The sequence below is a fragment of the Notothenia rossii genome (assembly GCF_949606895.1).
Source record: "Notothenia rossii genome assembly, chromosome: 4".
Taxonomy (NCBI): domain Eukaryota; kingdom Metazoa; phylum Chordata; class Actinopteri; order Perciformes; family Nototheniidae; genus Notothenia; species Notothenia rossii.
Window position 1 is genome coordinate 73546372 of NC_136902.1, and position 11113 is coordinate 73557484.

Below are 11113 nucleotides of genomic sequence, written 5' to 3' on the forward strand. Positions count from 1 at the left end.
TGATATTTGCAGTGTGTGAGTGTGTGTACAGTGTGTTTTAATCAATTGCTTGGTGTTTGATGCTTCAGGGAACATAAGATGGACGCCTCAGTGAAGTGCGACATGCGTGAAATTGTACTTCTTAGACGACTGTCTTAGGTCAGTCGTAAAGATGGCAGTTGGCCATTACGTGATTGCATTGTGAAAGCAAATGATTTAAGTTGTATTAAAAACTGACAACATACCAACACTAAATGATATATCACAAACTCTTAATTAATAACACTTGAAAAATGTTAGATTAAGCTTAAATGTTGTTAAATGAAATATCACATAGCCTACATGTAAAGGGCACTCTGGTGTGTACGAATTGAGTAGCACAATGAAGAGTCTTGTGTCTTTTGGATGTAATGGATGACTTACTGAACAACCTTTAAAGGTTGTTCTCGATGTCAGGGTCTTTGTGGAGGGCCCACTTTGTTTACACACGGTACAAGTGAAAGTTAAGGGTTGGTAAATATGTCTTACTTGGACAAACATCCTGTGTTGTTCGGCTGTGGCTGATGAAAATAAGGAGTGTTAAGATCCTAATCAAGATTGTTGCTTTGGCAATTACATCTGACAGGAAAATCGGAGCTATTCCTCTGTTGTCATTATTCCTGGAGAAAAACAGGTGAAAAATGGGTCCCTTTTTCTTCATCTACAAAAGCTTCAATTAACTGTGATCATTGGATTGTGCACTTGGGAGAGGCAGAGCAAATTGTGGCTCCCTTGTATTGTTTTCGCTATATACATACTGCGGCAGTTCAAATTAGTTCCAATAAGTTTATTTGTGTACTCTGCAAACTATTTGCAGCTAACTGGTTTGCTTTGGTCTATCCTGCAGAGTTCAGTGTTGTGCATGTGAGCTGACTCCACTAAATTGTAGGTGTAAATGAAACCCCTGCGCCAGAAACACTCAAAAGTTGGTCTTTTTGGCAAATGCACTGATGCTCATATGTTCAGTAGTAAGTGCTCCCGGCTGGTAAAATCAACCGTCATGAATGCAGTTAAGTGGAGACGGTCGGTCACTCGACTAGGACACACTCTGTAAAAAAAAAATTGTTTTTAAAGGATGAGCGATACTTTCCATATCATATCATACTCATGCATTTGAGCATTTTGAGGTCCTACCAATTTTCTGTTTAGGTCAGAAAACACGGGATGCTGCAAGCCATTCAGATTTAACCTTTCTATGTCATATGCCGGCTCAATAGAATATACCACCATCTATCTATATGTATCAACGCCAAACGCTTGAGAACTAGCTTTAAAATTCAAGGCAGCATAAATGTTTTATGTGAGGGGGGCTTAAAAAGACAGACAGGGGTGATACAAGTATATTTAGACAGGCAGTACAATAACAAGTTATTTTTGGAAAGCATGTTCAAATGCTTAAGTATGAAATATATGATGTATGATAAAAATAATATATCCCACTTGAAGGCTTTTGAAGTTAGTGTTATTTTTTACAACACTCCATAACTAAAAGAGAAAAGGAATAGATTAAACTATGTCCTGATCTACTTGAACATCTGCTGCAATCAAAAGCATGCACTAATGCCTTGCTTTAATAAGTTGTATTATTGTTGGTGCTGCAAAGGCGTCAAGATCATGTTAGCAACTTCAGACATTTCCTGTAACTAAGTTTATCTTCTGTAATGTAGCTATTTTGTTGAGGTGCCTTTAAGCGAAATGCTGGTAGGAACAGAGTGGATATGCGCTGCATTATGGGAGCAATAAAGAGTTTTTCATCTTGGTTTAGACCATGGGGCCTCTGTGTAATTGTTTTTTGTTACCTTCATAAGTATAAGTGCAACACAAGCACTATGCTAGTTCTTTGTGCCTTAAATGGAGCCTTGCAGAAAGAATGTCATAACGAAAGAGAGGCTAATAAGTCATCTATCTACTATCCATCTATCATGGAAAAGTAGACACATCATACAGTAAGACCATGGAGTTCTTTTGGACAATATCTTTAAACTAACTAGTTCCTGCCATGATCCGGATACCTTGTTAGCAAATAAGCTGTTATCCCACTTCAAGTCACCCACTTGTTAAAAGCTGTTAAACATGTTGACCTTTGAGTTTGAAAGTGATAAATGCTAATATGTATCGGCAGTGCTAGACTTTGGTACGCAGGTTTGACATTGGAGCTGCAGAATCAGTGCAGCTGTCACTAATGAACCACAAATGTGCCACTAATTAGATGGAAATGGGCTGAAGCGGCTTGTGTGTACCGCCCATGTAAGCTTTAACTCGTTGGTCAATGTGGTGGAGCTTGTTGAAGTATTAAACTGCAAATAGCTGGATATCTTTCTTTTTCTTGCACATAGTTGCAAAGGTTTTTCTGTTGAAATAACACACTTTATAATTGAAGGTTATGCATGACCCGTTCTTGCGGCAAAGCACAAAGAGTGAAGACCCTGCAGATGGTACATGTTCTCCATACAGCTGTCATTATTCATTGAATTTGTGGTGAAAGAAAAATACACATTTGAAAGGAATTCGTTTCCACCAGGTAATGGAAGTGCTCCAGTCTACAATCGAGGGTAATTAATATACAGGCTGAAGACAAATATTAGTCATGCTTATAAAGCAGGAAATCATTTTTAAAATAGGTGCTGGTAAAATGATATTTCTGCTTCAATTTCCCCTCTTTTAAATTCCCTCTAGCAGAGGCTCTCGGCAGAAAATGATTGTTCCACTGCGTCAGAAATATCAAATCATTTGTATTGAGTCTGGGAAGAAATCAAAGATTGCACTGTAAATTGAACCTTTTATGATTCTGACACTATTACAACTGGTGCCGTATTGCCCCTAATGTTATTTGTACTTGTACATTAAGGTGTGACCGTTTATTTCTTTCTGCAGACTGCTTTGAAGTGAACCCTTTGAGGAGCATCCAAGGCGACACAGTATTCTGGTGAGTTCCCAAATTGAAATGATAACGCTCTTCACATTTACATAATATACAACCACACATAACCCATCCAGCCTGCAAACACCAGCAGCAAGTGATGGAGCAGAGGGAGAGAAAGGGAGAGTCTATTGATCTCTTTTTATTGCACAGGGTCAGTATGTTTGACCCAACATGCATGCATATTCTCACTACATTAAACACACAAGCGAACCCTATACAGTTCTGCACATTTTCTTGCCTTCTCCTCCCACATAATTCTGCATGTGGTCCTCCTCTGTTTGTCACACGCACATTTGACCACATGTTCTCATGCACAAAGAGAACGAGAGGGAGGGAGTGACACTGTTAGCTCTCCTCTCATAGGCAGGGTTGGGCTGGCGCCACGGCTGTTTGCCTCATAGCCTGCGCAATGGGAGTCGGCTCCATTATCAGAGCTGCTGCTTCGCCACCCTGCAGCAAACCCAGCATCCTCTGCTCCTGCAGATTTAATTTCTTATCTCAATAGGGAAAACAGCCCTTCTGATGAACAGCAGGAAACACCCTGGGCTGCTGTGAACACGGATTGAGAATACATAGATGGTTTTGATGAACTTATGAACGGCCACAGCATTGATATTCCTCACAGGAATGTGCAGTCGGTCATAGATATGTAAGGGAATTTGCTTTCTACTGTAAATAATTATTCATGGGGGAATAGCTATCTGCACCATTAATCCGGTAGTGAAGCAATTATTCATGGAGCCGTCATCAACAGCACAACAAGCATCCGATGCTCAAAGTACAATGTGCTGTTGTGTTTCACATTTCGGTCTTTGTGTTCGCAGACAAACAAAGCAGCTCTTTAACTGCTGTACTCTCGCATGACACAAACTCTGCATGAACCCACGCCACATGTGTGTGCTCCTTTTGTTGAAAGTCTTGCGAGGGAACATTATCACCTAGCTAGATATTCCAAATGACACGTTTTCTGAAATGACTTTGTGCCACAAAATAGGGAAATCTAAGCTTCTTACTGTGGTACTACTGTGGCACTCCTTTTTTCATTATATGTGACAACTGGAAAACCTTTTTTCTTGCTTCATTTGGTATTAAGCCCAAAGTCTGTGATGTAAGTGAAGATTGTGACTTGTTGTGGCATTTTCAACCTTTTGCTAGCTTAATCAATGTCATGAAAAGCTACAACATTGGTAGTTGTGTGTCAACTTTCTCAGGCTATTAAAATAAGTTGTTATGAGCACAAAGGAGTCATGTAATTGTTTATTCCCTGGCTAAATGTATTTATTGTGTCTTACAGTAATCACCAGACGGCTGCTGTTACTCATAGTGCTATCTCAGGAATCACATAAAGAGTAATGTATTACCTTTGAAGTTTTTTAGGATGTAGGTTTAAACATTATTTTCTGTTAAATACTTAAAGCTCAGATTAACGGTATTGTAATTATAATAAGTGCAATATGCTTTGGTTTAAATCAACGTTACATGTGTGTTAGCCTTTGGAAGATTAGACAAAAGTAAAAGAGAATCCAGAGACTACACAGACTTCATATCAAAGTATGTATGAGAGATGTCACCTCATGGCCGCTAAACGCTGCAGATATTGATTCTGATCGTTTTCAGATGGCTGGGGTTTACATAATGTGGCACTGTGAGAGGACATTGATTTTCCTGCTTTGAACTGGCAGTCCTGCAGGATGCTTTTCTGCACAAGGGAAGTGTCTGGCTTCAGCATTGCTCAGTGAAGCACAAATTGGCTTTATCAGCTGAAGTCATTTGGTGACTGGATAGAAACAGACAATGAACAATTTCAAAAAAAGAGTTTTCTCCCACAAACATGCGAAATACTTAAAATAGGGTGTAAACATGTTTCTTTTTTAATGAGCTGATCATTATTACTGAAGATGTGTTGATTTGAATATTTGTAGGATATGAAAACAGATTCAGGTTCTGGTGGCACCACTTTCATTAGGTTTCCCTGTTACAAGCTGTTTCATGTAGAAAGACTGCGGAGAACAGAGCGCAGGGCTATACAGTTCTCTGAACCGTGTATTTGAATGTTCAAAAAAAACTATGCAATATTGCAAATAGACCTATGAGGGTAGTGATAGTGTGTGAGATAAATTATGTTTTTTTTAGAGAGAAGAATATTGCAGGGAGGAAAATATTGAGTCTTCAAAGACGCACTGGTAATTATGTTGACAAGCGTTTTGATTATATTTCTTCTTGCTACACTACAACTACAAAGATTGAAATAGCATATATATAAAGACATATATTTTTTACTGAGTCAAAGTAGACGGCAGTCAAAATGAATTTAGTTTATTAGGCTTACCTTATTCACAGACACTGTCTCAAACTACTTGCTGACAGCCACAGTATGCACACAGCTAACAAAGGGTTCAAATACATTTAATGGGAATGTAACACTGCAGAAAAAATCTAAATAAATACATATTTAGTCATTTAATTAGTAGTGTGGATGCTTTGAGATGCTGTTAAAATGCTTATTTAACAATTGTTGTTCCCTGAAGTTTGGCAAATGCTTCATAAAGCATTACCTTGGGTTATAAAACTTAGTGTTTTCTATATAGTTTAAATCAATACCATAATGTTTAATAATAATTAACCAGCCCAAGGCAAAGTATTTTATAAATGATTGATTATAAGCAGCAATGCAGAGGAATTTCTTTTGACTATAAGTGTGAAATAGAATATCACTTTAACATTTATGTAAGATTTAGCTGCCTCTGGTCTTATGCCTGTCAGAAACTAAATTACCATTTTCTCATGTTATCATACAGCAGGAATAATAAACCAATTGACACGAGTACTACTACGTGAAATAATTGCAAAGCTCTTGGATACATTTCCCTTCATGAGAACACATTCAGAATGCAGAAAATATAAACCAAAGTATAGTTTTGGACTCATTTTGAAATGAGACTGTCTTCATGCTAAACAGCTGTTTTGATGTCTTTTGTTGGCATCAACTGCTTTTCTCAGGGAACTATAATTAAACAGGAGGAGGCCGCAACCCTTCTTCATTCTGTGTCAGTTTAAGAAAAGGCTGGCAAAACGCATTGTGTCAAAGCAATAGAAGTTGAACAACAGCTAGATTTCACACACAATAGAATTCATTTTGAGGAGTGTGGGTATTTTTGAATTTGTGTATTATTATACATTACCACAGCGGCATACTTTAGAAGCCTGAAAAAGTCGGGGAAAAAATCAGTTAGGTGAATATTTGCTCTCTTGTGTTTATGACCGACAAGTTTCATATACAACTGCGTGAAAATGAGTATATATAAATAAATCAATATTATATATTACTACTCCTTTGATTCCATCTGATGATAATGGCTTGAGTCCTGTTTTGGGACACCCCTAATTATAGAAAAACACGTTACAAATGAGGGTTAATGATCAATGTTAGGTTCAATTGAACGGAGTTGAGCCAAGTTGACCTTCTTTCAATCGTTTCCAGACATTTTGAAAGCAGCACTCGATCACAAGATAATCTTTCCGAATTACAGATAAAAACACCATCTTTTTTATTATTTACTCTTCACGTGTCACCACCCAGGTTTACACCCACAGCACATCCCCTGATCTGACAACATCCTCAGGATAACTCTCATAAATCATCATCAAAGGGCATGGACCTGGGCACTTTGTCAGAGTTTAGAGTCCAGTGAAGAGGCACGGAAAGGGGCGGAAAATAGATCTCTTTGATGAATAACAGATTATGATGGAGAGGTGAGCAAACTTTCCTCTCATTCTCTGCCCACATGTGCAGTGCAGCAAGACTGGCCTTCTCGCAAAGCAGCAAATTGCTGTCTGATCCCAAATGGGATGTAATCCTCCTGGATCTTTGTTAAGATTAAATGAAGTTCAAATATTTCCTCTCAATTTAATTTAGTGCAAAAAGTGAAACTACATGGAACTCTGTTTGAAAGATCAAATAAATAAGCAAATGTATCGTCCCTTTTTCTAATTATCTATACTGTGTGCATTATATACAGTATGTATACACACATTTACATTACAAAGACAACTTTCTTTAACAGTCTGGTGTGTCTGTATTACCAGAGGATCAGCAGCCTTGTTCAGCCACACTACTGATTTTGTAATGTTACATTTAAATATCTGATATCAAATTTCCACTTTGACTTTAGCGCTCAGCCCGACGGATGCTGCTTCAACGGCTGTTTGATGAGTTTTAGTTGGTCCTCCTTCTAAGGGAGATGTCTCTAAAATTAGAAACCTGACTGACATCATGTTAGCTCTCATGTGACATTGTGTTAGCTCTCATGTAAGATAACACATAGTGTCTCATTGAAATGAACTTGGCCATCTAACAAAAATGGAAGGAGCTTCAAAAACCATTCATCCAATTGACTTGACACATGACGTGTTGTGGTGACGACCAAACGATGTGCAGCGTTGAATGTTCAGTTGTTTTGAGGAGTCCCCCGGGCCCCGCACCAGCGTCCTGACATCTGAGAGTGTTCGGAAATATCAGTTGAAATTATGAACATCGACCCACAGTGTACATTCCCTAAAGCAGAGCTACCATCTGTATCTCTTTATTTCAAAAACATATCTGTTTGCACAACTGTATGCATTTGTTGTTTCTGTTTCCATGCTCAAGGCAAGTGCAGCCACCTGCTGAGGAAGAGTTTCTGCAGCATTTGCTACAGACTGTTTCTCCATTCGGTGGCTTACATGGCAACTAATTAGCAAATCAATTATGGGAATCTTCATTTTCGGTACTGACCTTCACCATTTCAGGCTGGACATTATTGCGTTGTAAATTTGTCACGTACTTTTAAACTAAAATTAACATGCTATAACACAGAACATTTGGTTATCGTACCTCATTTTATATGCATTCAAGTACTTTAAGTACATAACTTTAAAGATGTACTTTCACTTCACTCGTGTATTCATCAGGGATAACACTCTTTGATTAACATTAATGAGATGTAAATGTGTCAGATTTAAGCAAACAGGCTAATAATCATGTGCAATCCCTGATGTTATACAATAAACAAAACACACAACATATACAAAAAGTGGACAAACAGCTTCAAAGCACATATACAGTAAGAGGATACAGCATAAAAACAGACGGGCATGCAGCAATCGGAATAGACTAAACAAGACAAAGTATTTCAGGCCTGTCTTCTTTTATGACTGACATGCCAGTCACAATAACACAAAGAGGAACTTGTTGTTGTTTGTATCAGCGTTGTTAATAGCTATTCTGTCTTTGTTTCTTTTTCAACACTTTTCTATTCACAAATAGTAATTGGAGCTTGCAGCTATTCACATGGGATCATACTGAGATCAAAACCGCAGAGAAATATGATGCCGTACAGAGAGGAAGGTGTGGCAACAGTAAAAAGGCGACTGCTTTCATACAGTATGACACATTTTATACTTGTGTCCTTCATACTTTGCATTGTGTATTTTTTGTAGCATATTCTAGCCACTGCAGAAAAGATCAAAAATGTGTAGGCTGAGTTTCAGCAAGAAAAGCCAAATAGCCTCTCGGTAGGTAGTCTCACAAAAGTGGCATGTTTAACGCTTCACGCTGTGAGATTCTCTGAAAAACTGTGTCAGTGAGACCTGGCATCTCTGGAGACAGGCGTAGTGGGACGTCCCGCGATGCTGCAGGGAGATGAGAGACAAAGGGCACGCTGAAATACAGGTTTCTGCTCTCTGATCCACAAACAAGAATATTTTGTAAACGGCTCACGAAGCACGTACCGCTGCATCAATTACAACTGCATGACAGCAATTTCATACATCCAATAAAACTAATCTTAAAAAGAGGGAAATGTGGCATACATGACAGGGTGAGACAAAGCATAACAGAAATTCACAACAGACACCATGTTCCCTTTGTTTGAAAAAACCCTCTCCTGGTTTTGCAGCGCTGCAAGAAGAGCTATAAATTATTCAGGTGCTCCCCTATGGCTGCCCATTTACAGCCGCTCACTTGCGTCTGACTGGTCATATTCGCCTGCTGTATTCCTTCATGATCTGCCTGTTTTTAAAATGGCAGCAAAATACATGTGACCTCTGAGTAGGACTCACTCTAATGCCTAATGTATTCATTACACTACGCCTGTTTTGGGAATGCGGCATAAAGCCTTAATCGTAAATACTGTGGAATATCAAAATGAATGTAAAGAGGAAGGAGCACATTTATGTATGAATACATCAACAAAGAGAAATACAGTGGGAGAGTGGAATAACATAATGCACTGGTCTTAGATAATAACACATTGTTCTGTATTGTAGCCTCTGAAGGACATTTCTGTTCAGACAGCGCAGCATGTCCTCTCTCTACACCGCTGTTCCTTCATTCAGGCTGATGTGCAGTGTGCTGTAGTGACTGCAGGGACAAGAGACGATAGTTGAAATCCCTCTCTGCGAAGCATGTCTCTGAGTTTTTCCCACATCTCTCGACTTGCTGTCCATACTGTCTGAGGGCTCATTCAATTCTCTCAGATGTATGGTCATGACACCGGGAAATGGCATAAGAAAATTCATTCTTGCAGGATGTCAGGTTGTCTCTGCAGAATGTGGCACTCCTTGCTGATTTTAAGACGGCACATTTTGTGTTCACTCAAGCTGTAATCCTTTTGAGTCCAACCCTATTTTGCTTTCTACACATTGTAGGAATTTCTTTTTAATCAGATATAGTCATACTGTGTCGTTACTTTCAGTAATTACTTTTCTGTGTAGTCATTTTTTATCATTGGTGGTGGCCAATTTATGTCCTTAAAGGAGACCTATCATGCTATATTTGAATAATATATTGTAGGGCCACAAGGTATATTTATACGTTTTCTTTTTCAAAATACCAAACAGAACATGCATTTTAGCCATGCCTGATTTCACTCTATTTTGCTCTCCTCCACCGTGTTTGCATGCGCTGCAGCTGACCACGCCCCCCTGCAAAGGAGGGGGCCAAGTTAGGAGCATCATGTTACCATGCTGTTACCATGCCACGGCAACCTCTCATTGCCCTGATTGGTGGAGAGTTGGCCATATACAGTAGGCGGAGCTCCTCGTCACTGACGTCAGACTATTTTCTGTATCAGTCTGTATCAGATCTGTTCCAGCCCCATCTTTAGAGATTTGGGTATGGAGGAATAGAGAGAGGGTTGTGTTTTCTGACACTTGGCGAGTTCCCTGGAACACCGGGGACACATATTCACGTATAAAAGACGTACAAAGGTGCATTTTGCATGATAGGTCCCCTTTAAACTTTTCACAAATGATTTGCCCCATGCATGATATTAGGCCTGACAGTACTACTGGAAGAATGACAGCATCAGTCGTCTCGCAATTAACCCTAAAACAACTTCTGTTCCACCCGCTATCAGCTGGAGTAATTATGACTGGGGTGTAAGGAGGAAGTATGTGCAGTTGAGATAGAGCAAGAAATGATGTGTATAGACGAGGTCGGGGTGGAAGCATTGGTCAACAAAACATCAGACTTACCGAAGAGAGCTTTTAATTATCCTTTTTTTTAACTGATAGTGAACAACAAAAGTCCCCTAACCTGTAAAGTAGTTATTTCACCTCAAACCTTGACTATAGCGGAGCAAATGTTCACACTGCATGTTGTCTTATAACAGAGATGTGACTCATCCTATTAACTTCATGTTATTGTTGAAACATGTCGTGAACTGAGGCCTCAGGTGGCCATGTGTTTTTTCCACGCAGTTGGAGTCAATCATTGATCAATAATATGTATTTAAAAAAAGACAATGGTCATTTCAGTATTTTTTTGGTAGTGTATTTCTATTACTTTAAGGATTTTGCACAGAATAATAAAATGAGAAGGTAACCAACCAGTCATCGGCTGTTATGAAGAAAACAATTGCTCTGTGTGCAGCATGAAATCAATTTGCAGTTGCTTAAGGCATGATTGGAAAGTCTAATTATCGACTTACTTCTTCATCGAGACAATGTTTGAGCTTGTTTGTCTGCAATGTGAATCCGTTGCTCTTCTGATGTCTTTCTGAAAAAGTAGCCGCTCAATAAATACAAAATAAATAAATGAAATGCAACATATTTATTCAAAATGCAGTGCAGACATATTTTAGAATATACAATTATCATCATCTGAATTTATGCATTTTTGTCAGAATTGCA

At 38.8% G+C, this 11113-nt stretch overlaps 1 protein-coding gene across 11 annotated transcripts in view; it reads left to right on the top strand.

Moving 5' to 3' along the window:
- The window catches only part of lrfn1 (leucine rich repeat and fibronectin type III domain containing 1), a 134745-nt gene that overhangs the window by 86908 nt on the left and 36724 nt on the right, over nt 1-11113 (top strand). For 9 of the 11 annotated variants that reach the window (XM_079674686.1, XM_079674687.1, XM_079674677.1 and 6 more), the window contains one exon: nt 2893-2944. The gene's annotated coding sequence lies outside the window, so the exon portion shown is untranslated. Of the gene's footprint in view, nt 1-2892; nt 2945-4257; nt 4291-11113 lie in introns of those variants that run through there. The other 2 variants (XM_079674678.1, XM_079674679.1) reach the window with 2 other exon arrangements.